The 18,041-nt window shown below is 42.1% G+C and overlaps 1 long non-coding RNA gene across 1 annotated transcript; it reads right to left on the reverse strand.

Moving 5' to 3' along the window:
- Window positions 1-1,080: 1,080 nt before the first annotated feature.
- LOC142023405 (uncharacterized) lies at window positions 1,081-13,380 on the reverse strand. Its single transcript, XR_012648228.1, has 5 exons — window positions 13,271-13,380; window positions 5,136-5,240; window positions 2,312-2,372; window positions 1,486-1,550; window positions 1,081-1,195 (listed from the first exon to the last, which is right to left on the reverse strand). It is a non-coding gene; the product is annotated as an uncharacterized LOC142023405 (long non-coding RNA).
- Window positions 13,381-18,041: the final 4,661 nt, after the last annotated feature.

Raw genomic sequence — 18,041 nt, forward strand, 5'->3', positions numbered from 1 at the left:
TGTATACAGACCAAAACCAGCTCACAGGCAGTGAAACTCAGATTGCTCATTTCTTGTTTAATAAAAGACAATATCTACTAACTATTTTACAGAGAGTTTGTCAGTCTGTTTATTTGATCAAGAATTTCTCCAAAACAGTAAGAGCTAAGACCACCAAATTCACTCTTCCTTTCATCATAACAAACAATTTAGGGACTTGGTTATGTCAAGGAAATGGGATTGCTTCTTGTAACACCAAAGACAAAAGAGAAACAATCATCAAATCAAGCACAGTCCTCCAAATTACCATAACTGAGTTAATGTGGAAAGAGACTGAACCAAGATGAGCCAGAAAAATGAGAAGAACCCAGAATAGAATTGCTTCACAATAAACCTTACAGAAAAGAGATAAAATGGAGAAAATGGAGTAGTGGGCTACGTCTACACTAGCCCCAAACTTCGAAATGGCCATGCAAATGGCCATTTCGAAGTTTACTAATGAAGCTCTGAAATACATATTCAGCGCCTCATTAGCACGCGGGTGGCCACGGCCCTTCGAAATTGATGCAGCTCGCCGCCGCACGGCTCATCCCGACGGGGCTCCTTTTCGAAAGGACCCTGCCTACTTCAAAGTCCCCTTATTCCTGTGAGGAGATGGGAATAAGGGGACTTCGAAATTGACGCGGCTTGCTGCCATGCGGCTCGTCCCGAAAGGTCTCCTTTTCGAAAGGACCCCGCCTACTTCGAAGTCCCCTTATTCCCATCTGTTCATAGGAATAAGGGGACTTTGAAGTAGGCGGAGTCCTTTCGAAAAGGAGTCCCATCGGGACGAGCCGCGCGGTGGCGAGCCGCGTCAATTTCGAAGTGCTGTGGCCACTTGCATGCTAATGAGGCGCTGAATATGTATTTCAGAGCTTCATTAGTAAACTTCGAAATGGCCATTTGCATGGCCATTTCGAAGTTTGGGGCTAGTGTAGACATGGCTGTGGTCTGTTTTACCACATCTAAACAAATGCTTAAGGTTTGAAAACATTATGGGAAATCAAACTGACCATAGCCCTTTTTGTTAAAACAGAGCAAATGGTAAGAGTTGATGGTGATGAAAGAACGTGCTTGTAGGGTGCGAGAAGACATTGTAACAGTCGAGAGTGCAGTCTGAGCCCTCTGTGAATCCTCAGGAGAATTCCCAACAGACCAGTCTGTGCAAGGTGAAAAGCTGCAAAACAAGTAATTCTGTGCAAGGTGAAGAGCTGTAAAACAGAGTACGCTTGCCAAAACTTCAAGGCTACGCTGGCAGTAGGCCACTAGAGATTGCTTAAAATTGCCTATGCACTATCTTATGTAAATGAGTGTTAGCTTTATTAGTTGGTGTTAGGAGGCCTGTTACAGAGCCTCTCCCCCAAGCGAAGCTCCGACGAGTCGGGTTTTCCCCCACTGGTGACTGCGGCGTTTCCGGGGCTCCCGTCGTGGGTGTCATGCTTTCAATAAACCAAATATAGTACTCACCTTCTGGGTGCAGCCTCGTTTCTGGGGAACCCAAGCCTGGTTGGTTACAGCACTTGATAGAATTCCTTTTTTTTAAAAAAAAAGTTAATAAACGAATGTACAAATGTTAACAATCCCTTTTTGTTTAGAAATCTCATATAGAAATTAGCATAATAAAAATAACTCTAATTTTTGAAAAGATACAATCTTTTAAATAAAGCATGTATAGTTACCTTTTATTTTCAAAACACAAAACATAGCAAAAATACAACACGTTAATTGAGTTAATGACCAGAGAAACACTGGGTAAGTCCTCCAATCACATCTCTCTTAAGAACAGTTCTTCAGCAGATGTCTAACTTTAAGCATATGCCTATGTCCTGTTGATTAAACCTAAGTACTGACCCATATAAGGATGCTTTCCTGAAGTGGAAGCTGATATTACTTATGATTGCCATTCTTGCCCCTAAGAGATTATGACGACGCATAGCATGAGGTGTGGAATTTACACATGAGAAGAAAGTTTTAGCCTCCAAAGGATCATTGTCTAGGCTGGGGGTCAGCAACCTTTTGGAGGCAGAGAGCTGAAATTTGACCTTCTGACCTCTATGTATGGTCTGAATGCCCGTGGGTCTTTTTAAAGTCACTAATAGTCCTACTAGTAACAGCTTCATTAATAAATAAATTAGGATGCAGAGCTTTACTCTTTAGATGGTGGTTGATAGCATTTGCTGGTCTTTTGTTAATCCACAGATGACATAGCTTTGAGCAAACTCCAGGCTGCATGGGGAAAAAGGCTCAGGACTGAACTCCCACTTCACATGCGGATGAAAATTGACTCACATACCGCTCTTGGCGCCCATGCCAGGGGTTGCTGACCTCTTGTCCAGGACATGGTGCATATGTGCCTGTGTGGTTGTGTGAGAAAGAGAGAGACAATATCAGAGAAAGGCAAAGAAGGAGGAGGGCAGTCTCTTCCTCTTTCCTTTTCCCCTCCCTGCTATATAAGCCCTGGATTTTTATTATCTGGTCCAAATCTGAAAAAGTGGTATTTACCCTAGAAATAAATGTGTTGGTTTTTAAGGTGCTACAGGACTATTTGTTTTTTTGTGAGCAGATACCTGTGTTGGAACCTTTGATTTCACAGGAGGGGTTTCTCATGTGATACCAAGCTCTGACTAGAATAAACAAACTTTATCTTGCATCTTACCATTATAGGCTAAAAAGAAAACACTTTGCTACCAACTTAGGACTCAACTAGAGGGAAGACAGATTTATGCAGGTTTGACACCAGCATCCGCCCTTTCTAATCTTGCAGATCACTGGAGAAACATGAAGTGTAATCACACAGCTTTTTGAATCTTTGTTTTCCAAGAGGCTGTACACCACAGCTTGAGTCTCTTCACTTCCCACCTTCCAGGCACTGAGTGTGCCAGTGGCACTATGTTTCTACAAGGAAATTACTGGGTGCCTCCCACTTGCAATTTATTGTAATGATGATCCTTTGCACTGCTGGAGAACTTTCTTTTCAAGGGGCTCAGAATGCTTTGCACACATGACTATACTAAGCATTAAGCCTATAATACCTCAGAAAGAGGAATTTTTTTTGCCGTTGCGCAGACGGGCAGAGTAAGGGTTAGAAAAGTCTTAGGCTATCGTTACACTGACACAAACCGTTAGTAGCAGTATGCAAATGGGCAGTCTTGAAAAAGCAAATGGATGCCCATTTGCATATTTGCTCACCAGAAGACACTGCCGCGGGCACAAAAATAGCTGTGTAAACGTCGTTCTGCTGGTGAAACCCCCCATGGGTCAGCAGGCTCTCATGTGTGATTTTTTCCAGGCATAAGAGGCTGCTGACAAAAGGGGAGTTTTCCTGGCAGAACCATGCTTACACAGCTTTTTCTGTGCTGGCGGCAGAGTCTGCCGGTGAGCACATATGCAAATGAGTAGTCATTTGCATTTTCTACACCATTCATTTGCATACTTCTGCCAGTGGTTTGGGTCAGTGTAACCATAGCCTTAGTGTCTGTGTTGTATTCATTGCTGTGCCAACTGTGTATGAATTCCAGTCATGTGCTCTGAGCTCTAAATAATCTTCCTCATAGATACCTACATATTAATTTAATGTTTTCCCCTTCTTCCTTACCTCTATACTTTATGTAGCTGCAGTGTTGGCTGCAGAATTATATTTGGAAAATTGCCTCTGTGCCACTTTCCTGAGTGTATTAGAGCCTATTGTTGAAAGTCCCTCATCTTAGATTCTGCTTCATCAAAATTCATCACTGTAGGTGTACAGAGCCATCAAGTCAGGGGTTTAAAAAGTTTTGCTCATCTTATTGATTGTGATATACTCATCACTCAACACAAAACATCTTCTAAAAGTATATAAAAGAGTAATGGATATTTAAAAATAGATCTGTGTGAATCCATTCCTGTCTTTCTTCAGATAAAAGTTTAAATATAACCTCTTGGGGAAACTTTGGCATGCATGGGACCTAACTATTTTACTTAATTTTCTTGCCAGTCAATATAAGAGTAACAGCCACGATGAAGGGCCTTATTTTTTTGATTTTGCTGGGGTTTTTATTTTTGCTCTTTATGTCTGAGAGTCTGTCTGTCTCTTTCACTCATATAGTGCGTACATGCAATGTTGCAGTGAATGAATGGCAGGCCTGAGGACAGGGAGCCAAAGGGGGCAGTTACCCCCAGGCTTGGCATTTCGAAGCCAAAGTAGCAGCAGTGGTGGTTGGAGATCTGGGTCTCTTTGAAACACCATGGAGAGCTGTCCCACAGCTCTGCACGTAACTCTGAGGTAGTGTGAGGGGGAGGAGCTGACTGCCTTAAGCCCCTGCCTCTTCTGCTCTTGGCCTGCCTCTTCCGGGGATAGGGAGCTGAGCCCCACTACCACCTTGCCCCAAGGCCCTGCTGATGAATGGTATGTGAGGTTGTATTTGCTGACATGAACTTTCCAAAAGTTCTGATTCTCTGTATGTTAATTTACATTTAATTCTTTCATATAGACCATTTAATTAACACTACACATTAATTGAAATGTCTGGGATTACACTTAAACAGAAGATTCTCTGAGCTGCTCTTGGGCTCTGTGCATGTGTGGTGGGGCAGGGGAGGGGAATGCACAGGGAGCCAATTATCTCTTCTTGGTCTGCAGCCACCAGATAAAAGAAAGCCGCAGGGTTCCTCAGGGACATTTTACCTATGGAGATTGAGGCACAGTAGGGCTCTGCTTCACTTGATGGCTTTTCTTGCCCTCTCACCTAGCTCCTCTTTCAGAATGTTCAAGACAAACTCCTCCTTACAGTAGTGCTGTGGAAGGTGGCTTGGCATGGGTGATATTTGCATGACTCAAACTATCCTTAGCAGTCAGGAGAAATATTTAAATTTCAATAGCTCCAGTGAAGTCAAGGCAACAGTGCTCATTAGTATCCACTGAGGATCTGGCTCATCACATTAGTTTCCTGGGAACTCAGCCATTAGCATTGGCCTGTTATACTCAACTGCCATTTCCATGTACTAGACAGGAAACGGTAGATGATGTGGAATTGCCCATGCTTTTCTTTCTCTTCTTTGCCCTACTTGGATACCAGGAAGGACTTTTTCACTTTCTTTTTAATTGTTTCAAAAGTAAGGAGGATATAGCCAAAAAGTACCTTCTGATGAGCAGATTCTCAGCACTTGGCTGCCCTTCCCTTGCCCTGTTTGAAGATGGTATTTGCAGATGTCTTGCGCCAAACTGCTGACAAGAATCGAGACACCTGCAAACATGAAGAGGAAGATCATAAGGTCTGAGCTAAAAGAAGCTTTCCTGTTTCCTCCCAAATTTCATGAAAGCAAATAAAGTAGAGCTTGTTCTACTCAGTGCATTGTCATCATTCCATAATTAAATTAGGATTGAGTAACTTTATTCCCATATAATTCCTTGAGGCCTTGTCTATGCTATCGATGTAACCTATGCAACTTCAGCTGTGCAAATAGAGCAGCTGAAATCAACATACTTCTTGCGGTGTCTTTTGTGTGGTAAGGATGGCAGGGGGCTGCTCTCCCACCAAATACAGATACTTTTCTCATCCTGGTGGAGTATCAGAGTTGATGGTGAACGTTCAGACATTCATTTATTTACAGTAAGCAATTGTGATAAATTGAATGGCAGTAGATTAATCACTGCTGGGTCAACCCACTACGTAGTGGAGACAAGCCCTGAGAGCTGTGGAATCATCAATTTTACAGTTTTCAATGGGATCACATCCCTGAAGAAAGGATGCAGTGCAATAGAGAACCAGACTATGACTGCTGATTCTCGTACTAATGGCTTGAGTAAAAGGCTTTTGCCAAGTTCATTTTGCATGGATACATCTCCCATGAGTTAATGCGAATATTTGTATTTGTCAAAGGAAAAAAATGGAATCAAAATGTAACTCACAATAGAAACTTTTCATCAAGTTCCAGAAAACTATTTGGATGTGCTAGAACCTGGAAACGGGATGGGAACTAACTTGGAAAAAAGTCACATATGGATTAAAGTTAGCTATAGAGGGACAGAGGGAAAATATTGGAAAGAAAGATAGAGGCATGATCCAGTGGAAACATCATATCTTCTCTATATCCATCTGGCTAGATTATTGGAGCAGAAGTCTTCTAAAAGGTTACACAATGAGTCAGTTGCAGAGCTGCCACAGGAGCTAGTCAAAAAGTGAGCAAAAAATATCACATGCACTTTTCATCAACATTTGGGAAATTTTAGACCGCGTGTATCTGACTGTCTACTGCCAATGTTCTCCAGATGGAGCTGTCTCCCTTGGAAAATTAACTGTATAATATGAGCGTTCCAGAGATTTTTTTTAAAAAAAATCATATTTCTCTCAGCCAATTGTTTGTGGACATAAAACTCTGGCATATGCACTGTTATTTCTTAGGGGTAGGGATGTCGTTTTGCAGCGTGTTTGGACAATGTTGGCACAATGGGCCCAGCTCTGTCAATGGGGTTCCTATTGTAAGATGAGGAGTCATACCTTTGCTAGACTACAGCCAGTCTGCAAACCTGTCTTCCAGGGCAGATACATGAGCCCTCCAGGCATAGATGACTCGTGGTAGAACTTGGAAGGCGCCACCTCCTGTTTCCCCCCACCAGAAGCGCAATTGCTAAACGGGGTGCCTCCACATGCCCAAAGCCTGATCGTCTGGGTGGCCTCCCTGCATCCCTTCCTCAGTTTATTTAGTGTCGCTTCAGGGCTCAGAACTGTCTTTTGCCTGAGGGAGGCAGTAGACTCACCCAATCTTAGCTTGCTCCAGCCTTGACACTACTTCAGCCAGGCTCCAAGCCTTCTCTGGACTCATGATTCTGGCTCCAAGTCTTGAGGTCCAACTACTAGGCATGACTGCTGCCATCATGGTTTCTGACACCTAGTCGCTGCTCTTCAACAAATAATATTAATCATAGTTGGTGAACAGATTTAGGCTACTTAAGCTAATGAGCCAAAGGTGGTGCAGAAATCTGCCTTAATGCAAGAAGTTGCCTGAGCTGTGCCTTAGCTTGAACAAAACTGACCTGAACACGTGAGAGGTTCAACTCAAGATATCACACGGCCGTAAGTAAAGGTCATCATCAATGGTGGCCTCTGCTACAGAGAGGCCACGTTCCTACTGCAAAGGGATCTGCAGATGAGCACTAAATTTCGAGCTTACCTTACAGATCTCCCAAAGCACATCAGGTGTATCACCCTGCACTGTGGTTGGCTAAGAGCAGCTCTCATGAACTCTGAGAATGACTTTATGAAGCTAATAGAAGTACCATTAATCCTATTGCTGACTGTTATTATCACTTGCAGTAATGATAGAAAGTATTGCACAATAAAATTACAATAGTGTTATGATGTCAACCCTGGAACCTACTCCATATGTACCCAGTACACCCTGTTCTATAAGTATCTTCCCCCTTTGCTTCCTTATTTACCTAATACGCCTTGCGGGGAGGCTAGTTCTTATGGTAGCATAGCAGAAAGTAACTAATCACCCAATGGTGTACTGCATCCAGAACCTTGATACATATAGTTTTAGTTTGCTATAATGGCTTCTTCTAGAGTGAATGAACCACATCATTCTGAAAGTATATCTATTGTTCAAGACAAATAAATTATAGTTATTGTTCAAGCCACACTCAACTAGCTAAATAGCCACACGTGGCTATTGTGTTGGACACAAGGGCATCGAACGTGAGCAAAGTCAATCAGGGAGGCAGGATGGTGGCAGAAGGAAAGCAGGAAGGTAATTTGACTTTGGCCTTAAGCTCAAAGGGGGCCTTAAATTTAGACTCTTGTTAAGTTTTTGGCATTTGATAAGTTTCTCAACTTGTTTTTATGTGCATCCCTAAGAGAACAAAATGTGACACATTCTCTCAGCTTAGAGCGGCAAATTGAAGCAAATAAGAGCTGTGATTTGAAAAAGACATGCCTTTTTGTTAACCAATATAGATTTTGTTATATTAGCAAGTTGAAAATATTCATAAATATTAGTAACATATAGGTTCTGATGGTAGAAGATGAGGTCATAATGATTATGTCCTCTCAGATCAGCTTTTTATATAAGCAAGCCACTGCAAGTGGCTGGTGCCTGATCAAGAGCATGTTGAAAGGTAGAGAATTGTTACATTTTAGTGTCTTTTGTGCCTTGTCCCAACTATGGGACAAGAGTGCTTGCATGGGCCTTCGTGCTTAATATCAAGTATGACATTGCATCGAAGCTAGATCTTTCCCTCAAAGATTAGTGCATTTGCACAGAAAAACGCTAGAAAAGCATTTGATATGTCTCACTATTTTTTCTTTTGGTGCCTTATATTTGTTTACGTGTGTGGTCATTTGTCTTATTTTTAGTATGGCTAGAGGCATCCAAAGCTGGAAGTGTCTCTTGCCTCTCTGGACCTCTGCAAGAGCCTGAATGTGAGTGCAATCATGATGGTTTTGGTAGAAAGGCGACTGACTCAGCAAGTGAATTTGGACCAGATTCTTGAGAGGTTAGTGAGAGAAACGACATCTTTTAAAATTTCTGTACAGCACAACACATTAGTGTGAGTCAGAGAGCAGTGACATGTGGCTGAACAAATTCTCTATCTCTGAATTTCTAAACAACATCACAAGTTCTGCTCTCACCAGCCACCGCAAGAATGCAGAAGATGAATATGTTCTGGTCTTCTTCATTTCCTGTCTGTCAGCTCAGCAGCAGCAATGAGACCAAATGAGGTCTTTCTATCACTTTCTGTCTCATACCAGCCTCATGGATTTGTTCATCCTTACATATTTTTTTTTCCTCTGTGTGATTCTTCCCAGATCCATTCCTGATGCTTGTCCAAAGCCTCACGATCATTTTTCGTGAATCTTAGTAAATCATTGTTCCTTGCTGCAGCTATATTCCTATCACATCCTTTTTTGTTTTCTTCAGTCTTGAAATTCCCCGTATTCCTTTTTGAAAGCTAACGACTGCAGAAATGAACTGGATTTCATTGTTTTTTTCTCTCATATTCCAACCTTGCAACGCATTCAGCATGACCTTATCGCATTTGAATTGTTCTTCATTTTATTGAATTGTCTTCCAGCTCCTGAACATATCCCCTAGTGTAGATCTCCCCTGAGGTGCACAGTTCAGACATAGGCTCTGATTTGGCAAAGCCCATGCTTAAGAGCTATTAAAGTTTACAGTTTTTAACACACGCTTTAGCACTTCACTGAACTGTGGAAACAATTTTGAACTCGAGTGAAATTCAGATGCAGGTTTCTGTCCTGTAAACTTTCTACTACATTTAACATATTGGTATTATTGAATCATTATCATTGAAATTATTATATTCTCTTTTTTTCTTTTCAGCCTAAAGAAACGTTGGATCTAAGTTACAAAAAGAATTGTAAATACAATCTCAGATCTTTCACTATCTAAGCAGTGTTCTAGCATATGGGACTGTGAAGTAGAAAAAAAAATAAAGTATACCCCCTATAACTGGTAATATCAACAGGTAATTCTGTGCCCTTGTTTCCTTGTACTCTGCAACTGATAATGCAGCAAAATTACACTGATCTGGCAGAAACTGCAATTTTGTGCTAACTGGTTACATATATGTTCTAAGGTGTATGTTCTGGTTTCCATAGAAACTGATACTTGTTCTTCCCTTGGGACGGAGAAGTCTCATTAAAGTCAGTGTTGTAGACGTACCACAGGATTTGATTTCAGGATTAATTTAGTTCACACTTTTAAAGTCATTTTATCTTGCCTCTTTCCTCTCCCCTCCATCAGCCCTTTTTCCCCCAAAATACTGTAGAGAAGAATTAAGAGCAAAGGACTGAAAGCCGGAAGAAAGATGTTACTGGCTGAACAGACTGGACTGGGGGATGATTATTATCATTACTGAATATGTTCATTACAACAGCATTCAGAGAACCCTCTCAGACATAGCCAGAGTCCCTACTTAGATCAAAAGTTCTTTGAAGAGAAACCTCTGAATTACAGCTTTTGTAAAGCACAGTGAGGTCAAGCATTGCTACATGATACGGCATGTAGCAAAGGGTCCTCATCTCCAGGTCACTGCTTGAGCCATCTGTCACTCTTTTCCCTCAGATGCTATGTTATTGCAAGGTATCCCTGTGGTAGGGAGCCCAGCCATTCCTCTTGGGACTCCCTCCCCTGCTATCTCTGGGCTGGAACTGGTCTGACTCCCTCTCAGGCTACTGCTTTTCACTCTACTCGTTCTTGACCTCTCCTCCCATGCACCCACTCTCTCCCCCACCTTCCAACTGTGGAGGGTTTTTAAAGGCCTTCATCAACCCAGCAGTGGAGTCAGCTGGCCCTGATTGGCCTGAGCCAGCTCCCTCCAAGCTGCTTGTAATTGCTCTGCTGCCCTCTGCTTGTATTTAGCAGGTCTTTTTTCTTTTAGGGCTGCTTTTCTTCTACTTTGCTGGAGGCCTCTGGTTTGAACCTGCCATAAGCAATACAGATTGTTATATATTTGGGACAGTTTGTCTGTCTCTCTCTCTCTTTGTTTAACAGCTCCTCCTAAATTATAAGAGTTAAGACCAACAAATTTGGTATGCAGCTTCCTCTAATCATGACTTAAAGCAAGGCCAGAGTTTGTGCCAGGATATTAGGATATGCTTGGAATGGGAATGTTTGACATAAAACAGAAAAGGAGGGCTCTCTGTTAGAAGGGACAGTTACGCTGTATAATGACATCCAAGGGGAAGCAAGGGCCAGAGATAGGAACTGGGAGAGCTATAACCCCCTTGGGGCAGCAAGCATAGGGGTGGAGAAAGGAAAGTCATCTGTTACATCACCTGTCCTTTTGTTCAGTGAGAGGTAGGTACCTCTCCCCTCAGTCTCATTACCAATGCTGCTCATAGGTTACATGAAATAGTTCTTATTCACCAGGGGTACAAAACACCGAAAAGTGCCTACAGTAATGGCTTAGAGAAAGGCAAGAAAAATTCTAAAAATGACTCAATTTTTGCTTAGCTAACTTTCTATCAGGCTACATTTTTGACACCCACCTTATTTGTCTGAAGTGTGAAGATTATTAGTAAAAAAATAATGAACTAACTTGATGCAAGCTGAAGACAGAGCTGACATCTAGAAAGACCCATTTTTAACTCATCTAATTTGCATTGCATTGCTGTAGAGGAATATAATAAATTTCAGCTGCTACTGTATAATCAATCTTCCTACATACATAAAGCAAAGATTTTTTCCCTGACCCTTGCTTATCTGATTCATCCAATAGGTTTATACAAGTGCATGAAAGTATCATGCCTGACATAAACTCTTAATGATGGTTCATAATGATTGTAACAGGGTCAGGCCAGCAGACCATAGTAGGAAGGAAGAAAAGCAACTCAGGACACAGCGATGGCTAGGGGAAAGACCCGGTTAAGCACCCAGCTGGAAGTAGTAGGGAGGTATTACAGTTAATTAATGAGAGACAGCTGATCTCACAGTGGGCATATGCTGACAGGGCTCTTAAGAAGCAATCCTTGTCAGTGAAGGGGGAGGTGAATGAGGTAAAGAAACAATAGTTTCTTTGTAACTGATAGTTATGTCGGAAGGCTTTACCACAGATGAGGCTTGCATGCTGTATTGGTGGCTTACAAGGCTAATACCTTATCCATTAGGCCACTGAGGCATAGAGTAGCCTTGGGTGGGGGGGAGAGATAAGGAGTGATAAGGAGATCAGGTGTGTTTGCAGAAGATGGGGAGGGGGAGAAGGGGGTAGCTGGAGGAGAGAATGCCTGGAGTACTGTCCCCTGGCAAGGCTGAGAGCCCTGACTATGCCTAGCAAGGATGAGGCTGACTAACTGGCCCAGACAGACAGAGGTGACTGCAGCCTAAACCCCCCAGATGAAGGGAGAGGCGGAGGACCCGGGCAAGACACAGAGATATCTTGCCATATGAAGTATAACAATTGCCTAAACTGCCTAGGGAGGTTGTGGGATCGCCATCATTGGAATTTTTTTAAGAACAGATTTTTAAGGACAGTTACAAAGACACCTGTCAGGAATGGTCTAGATAATATTAAGTCCTGCCATGAATGAGGGGCTGGACTGTATGACCTATCAAGGTCCCTTTCAGTCCTATAATTCAATATGAATGATTATTTATAGTATAGTGGCACTGAACAGTCCCAGAGTTCTCAGCACTGTGCAAGAACACCATAAGGGACAGTGCAAAGAGTGCACACTCTCACAGATAAGACAATAAGAGGACAGGAAGCAGGAATACAAAGAGATCAAGTGACTTGCTTTTGGTCACACAGCACCTTATAGCAAAGCTGACCCTTGTATCCAGGGGTCCAACTCCCTCTATAGTGTTGTCTCCACTGCATTATGCTGCCTCTCTGGCATAGGTTAGGTTTAAACTGACCTAAATACAGGAAATTCCACCTTAATGGTGAAGTCTGTTAGTCTATAAGGTGTCACAGGACTTCTTGTCATTTTTGCGGATACAAGCTAGGAAGGCTACCCATCTGATACTTGTCTAACAGATTTTTTGGAGCATAAGTTTTGTTGGCAAAGACCCACAACGCATCTGATGAAGTGGGTCTTTGCCCACAAAAACTTACACTCCAAAATATGTCAGTCTATAAGGTACCACAGGACTTTGTGTTGTTCTTGGAGATAGAGACTAACACAGCTACCCCTCTGATAAGTTTCTAAGAGGTTTCTGGGCAGTGTGAGGTGAATTTATATTGCTCTTTTGGGTCTGCCTTCTTCCCTTCTACTCTCCTGGCAGTACTGTAAGCTACTTGATGTCCATGAGGGCTGGAAGTAAATAAAAAATCTTTTTCCTGACGTACACACTATGCAATTGTTCAGCTGATATCCTCTAACAGAAGGTGCCAAACAGATGCCCTGACAAACAAGAAGGCCGGCTCAGCCTGGAAATCCATGCTATCTGACAGTGATGTCCTGTACCCACAGAGCACTTAAAGTTCACGTGGTTATTGCAAGACATGCAGAAATCCTGCCAGGAATAGCTCATGTGTGCAGATGCACCTCAGGACCGATACAGAAATAAACACAGCGTCTCTCCCGCTCGTTGTAAACAAGGGAGGATAATGCAAGTAGGAGGAGGGGAGAGAGGTGCGAGGGTGTTTGCATTACAGCCTGCAAAGCTGGGGTCAGCAACCTGTCAGAAGCGGAGTGCTGACATTTTGACCTCTGCGTATGGTCTGAGTGCCCAAGATACTTACTAAAGTCACCAACAGTCCTACTTACAACAGCTCCATTAATAAATAAATGAAGTTGCGGAGCTTTACCGTTCAGGGGCTGGTTGGTAGCATGAGCTGGTCTTTTGTTAATCCGCAAGTAGCCTGGCTTTGAGCAAGCTCCTGGCTGAATGGGGGAGGAGGAGTGGAGCTGAGCTCCCACTTCACGTGCCGATGAAAATCAAATTACACATCTCTCTTCCATCCATGTTGGAGGTTGCTGAACGCTTCTCTAAAGAATAAAAATAGATACTTGAAGCTGGGACAGCCTCACCTCACATCAGAAACAGGAAGATACAGGGAGGGAAAGCGGAACGGGAGTCAATATGAACGGGAGCGAGGACATGAGGGTGACAAGAATTTCACTCCTGCTTCTCTGGAAATGTTAACTGAGTGCTGTTCAGAGGGTGCACAGAGGTAACATGCACCTCCCAGGATCGCCCCCGCTCCACATTGGCCATCAATTCTGTGTTGCTTTTGTTGAGTGTGGGGCAGTGCGCTCATCTCCCCAGGAGTGATGCTCCTCGCTCGCTCTCCTCTCAGGCTGTGCTGCTCCAGGGAATGCAGTGGGTGGGGGCTATCCCACACTTACCGGAAGCAGTGCAGTGCTTCTGCAGGAAGAGTTGGGCAGTGGTGGAGCAGGGGCGAGGAGAGACGCAGGCACCGCCCGATTGACGAGCAGAGCATCTAGAGATGCCTGCAGGTGGCAGCCTGCACCTCTATTGATGGTTCACAACTGCACATGCTTTTGTTCACACAAAAATTTATTCCACTCATGGATGGAAAAAAATAGAGGGAACACTGGATCTCACCCTTCTTATTGTGTGACAGATGTTTGACCTAGGTCAGCAGTTTTCAGTATGAGTCTTTCCACTGACTTCGAAAGACTTTGCTTCAGGTCCCGTGTAATGTTCCTGCTGATGGTTGTATTCTGGCGTTTGCAGGCATTTGAATTCAGTGAACTACCAGTGTCAGTCTTTCCCATTTCTATCTCCTGTGATCACAAGACTTGGCAGAGCTAGATGTACAAGAAAAAGGACAGTGTTTGGAATCTGGGGTTCATTTCTTGACATTGGAAAAGGAAAAGAAAAAAAATGCCTATGCCAGAGAAACTATTCAGGAAAAAGATCAGAAGTCTTGGGCATTGGTTGTGTTGACACATGCCTGCTGTATGCGCATTGTATCCTAGATGTACTCTAACAAGTCAAGACAACATAGAGTGTATCTGCAGTTTCCAAATACCACTTGTCACTTTATATCACGAAGCACTGAGTAATTTCCTTCATGTTAAGCAAGGCTATGAATGATAGCCTCTTATTCTGCATATTGCCAAGTGAAAAACTCTGGATTTTTAAAGTTTTTCCTTTTAAAAAGCCATTTGATGTGCAGCAAAGTTGGCTCCCTTTTAATTTACTTCTACTTTAAATCAATTTTCTAGGAAAGGAGAGTTAAGGCCTTTGAAAACTGTGGGCATAAAAAGCCATGCCTAAGTTTTACTGGGTACAAAGGAGAGAAGGTAATAAATAATAACTCTGTTGACTGGTCTGATAGGGAGAGCTAAGGGGATGATTCACAATTTAATTTTTTGCCAGTTAATTTCACCCCTATTTCTGCGCAGGGATTTGTTTGTTTTCTCTGGCTACATCTAGACTAGGGAATTTTTTGGACATAGCCAAGGCTTTTTTGAAAAATCCTGCAGAGTCTACACACAAAATGCATCCTTTCGAAATTAAACCAGAAGAAAGGAGCACTTTTTCGTCAGCCCTCTTCCTCTCCCAGATGAGGAAGAGTTCCTTTTTCCACAAGATTCCTTTAGGAAAAAAGTGTAGACACCCTGGGGGGCCTTTTTTTGAAAGAGCAGTCCTCATGGTGCCGGATTTTTCTGTCTCTGGACTGTTATTTCGAAAAACTGGGGGCTGTTTGGACACTCTCTGTTGTGTGTGGAAATGCTCATTTGAAAGAAGTTTTCTCAGAAGAGATCTTCAGGAAAAACTTCTTTCAGAGGATCGCTGTAGTGTAAACATAGCCCCCGTGAACATGCTTTTCCCTGCTCTCCCACAAACTCCCCAGATTGATTGTGAGCTAGTGGTGCAAAAGAACCATGTGTTTTGGTTAGGTGTGAATGGCCACAGAATCAGATTGACTGGATGACTCTGAAAGTTTAGGGACCAGGATAAGATCTTTTAATAGCAGGGGTCCAACCCAGTAGAATACAGGTATGCAAAAACCCCACACTAGCCAGTCTACAATGCATGTGGTTCAATACCAGGTGAAATCATTGTGGGGAAGGGTCCTTTTACCTAGAGAGGTGGTGGAAGCTCCATCCTTAGAGGTTTTTAAGTTCTGGCTTGACAAAGTTCTGGCTGGGATGATTTAGTTCAGGTTGATCCTGGGGGCTGGACTCGATGACCTCCTGAGGTCCCTTCCAGGCCTATGATTCTATAATGCTGTGATTTCATTAGGGGTTGTTTTGATCTACCTAGTATCAAAAGCTCTAAAAATTCCTGTGTGTGGCTTTACAGCAAACTGCCATAATTACTTGACTTCCTACCTGTCTGATCGAGCCTCATAGACTTTCAACACTGCAGAAACTGGATGTTCAACCAAGCAAATCATCCTGAAGCCATAAGTAACTTCTCTTTCTCTGTCTCTCATTGGAGAAGGGAATCCAACAGATTTGCCTCAATTTCAGTGTATGTTTCAGAGTTTGCCGGAGCCTGATTTTTCCAAGATCGGGCTTGTGAATAATCAATCATTTCATGCACATTGTCTATGTGCTCAGGTTGTTTTGAATTAAGTGGCCTATGTGTAGGAGTGGTTAGGAACCCTTGGTTTTTCTTTGCTTCTAAAAGTCAAAGATCACAGCATGTATTGACTGTCCTGCACATACCCAAAATTCTGACCTTTCAATTTCAGTCAATGTATGATGTTCATCCAGAGGATCACCTCAGTGTTCTCATTCATGATTTATACTTAGTAATGTGTCGGTAGACAGTAAAGGGTTTTACAAGGGGTGAAGGCAATGTACAAAATACAGTAAGTCAAAATATATTGGAAGAATTAGAACAGAAATAAGTGGACCATAAATGAACATACAAAGCATCAAGTTGATTCCAGAATGTAAGTCATTGTTTGCTCTGGTCTTGAGCTAAAAATACAATAGATAACATGACAGATTGGTAACTCTATGAATAAACTGTTAAAAACATGATCAAGTTTGTAAAAGAAAACAATCTGAATAGCTTTCATTTGATTAAAGATTAAACTTAACATAAATCTCAGTGGAAAATGGATATCATGCAATAGCTAGAACAAAATGCAGAGAATTTCCATAGATATATTCACACAGGCTACATCTATACTATGTTCCCCTTTCGAAAGGGGAATGCAAATGAGTGAGATCCGAAATGCAAATGAGACATGGATTTACGTATCTCATGTCTCATTTGCATATTCTCACATGATCTCACTTCCAGAAGGGCCTTTTCTGAAAGAAAAAACAGCTGTGTAGATGGGGTTCCTTCGAAAACAAACCCAGTTTTTGAAAGAACCCTTCTTCCGGAAACAGAATAGGAGAAGGGGTTCTTTCAAAAATGGGGTTTGTTTTCAAAGGAACACCATTTATATGGCCTTTTTGCTTCTGAAAAAGCTATTCCGGAAGCAAGATTGTGTGAGAATATGCAAATGAGGTGCATAATACGTAAATCAGTGCTTCATTTGCATTTCCTATCTTGCTCATTTGCATTCCCCTTTCAAATGGGGACTGTAGTGTAGACACAGTTAACTTTCAGTGTATTTTCCCAGCTCCCTATTTATATATACACTGGCTGCATTTACATTTTAAATTTGCCTCACAAAACACCACAACATATTTAATTCTTTAGAAATCATACTTAACATTTTTTGCACTACAACACACTGGTCAAAACCTCCAGTAAGAAGATATGCTTCTAATTATGTGTTTGAGCTGCAGACTACATAAAAAATATGTGCCTGTTCCTAAGCATAACCTGAATTCTCTCACCATCCTACCCAGTTCACATACAGAAAAAGCCAAGAACAAAAAATCTTAGTTCTGATGTGTTTGTTTCATTTGCAAACTTCCTTGTGCAATAAAACCAAGAGCCTTCTGTTGGTGTGCTCAATGCATCATGAAAGTACTGAGTTTGCTGAATTCTGATCCAAGAGACTTCAAATAAGTCACCCTGCATTTCATCAAAACAAAAAAGCAGTCAAGTAGCACTTTAAAGACTAACAAAATAATTTATTGACGAGCTTTCGTGGGACAGAGCCACTTCTTCAGCCCATAGCCATACCAGAACACACTCAATATTTAAGGCACAGAGAACCAAAAACAGTAATCAAGGTGGACAAATCAGAAAAAAAAATCATCAAGGTGAGCAAATCAGAGAGTCGAGGGGCAGGGGGAGAGGAGTGAAGAATTAGATTAAGCCAAGAATGCAAACGAGCCCCTACAGTGACCCAGAAAATTCCCATCCAGGTTCAAACCATGTGTTAATGTGTTGAATTATTATTATTATTATTATTATCATCATTATTATTATTTATGTGCATTTCATCACCATGTTTAAATTTGTACATTTGGAGAAAAAACACTTTATAAGCACATGCGCTTTTTAGGTAGTGTATCCCAACACATTGTCAATATTCAGAATCAGGTGAGTTAATTTCAAAACTTACTCCCTTGGTTTCTACAGCTGAATGCGTTCAATACCCCGCAGGATTATGTCTAGATGAATGAGTTTAAAAATGTTTTGGATCAAGGCCTCATTCTGGTGTAAACCAATATAGCTCTGTTGAT

The sequence above is a fragment of the Carettochelys insculpta genome, chromosome 20 (assembly GCF_033958435.1).
Source record: "Carettochelys insculpta isolate YL-2023 chromosome 20, ASM3395843v1, whole genome shotgun sequence".
Lineage (NCBI taxonomy): Eukaryota > Metazoa > Chordata > Testudines > Carettochelyidae > Carettochelys > Carettochelys insculpta.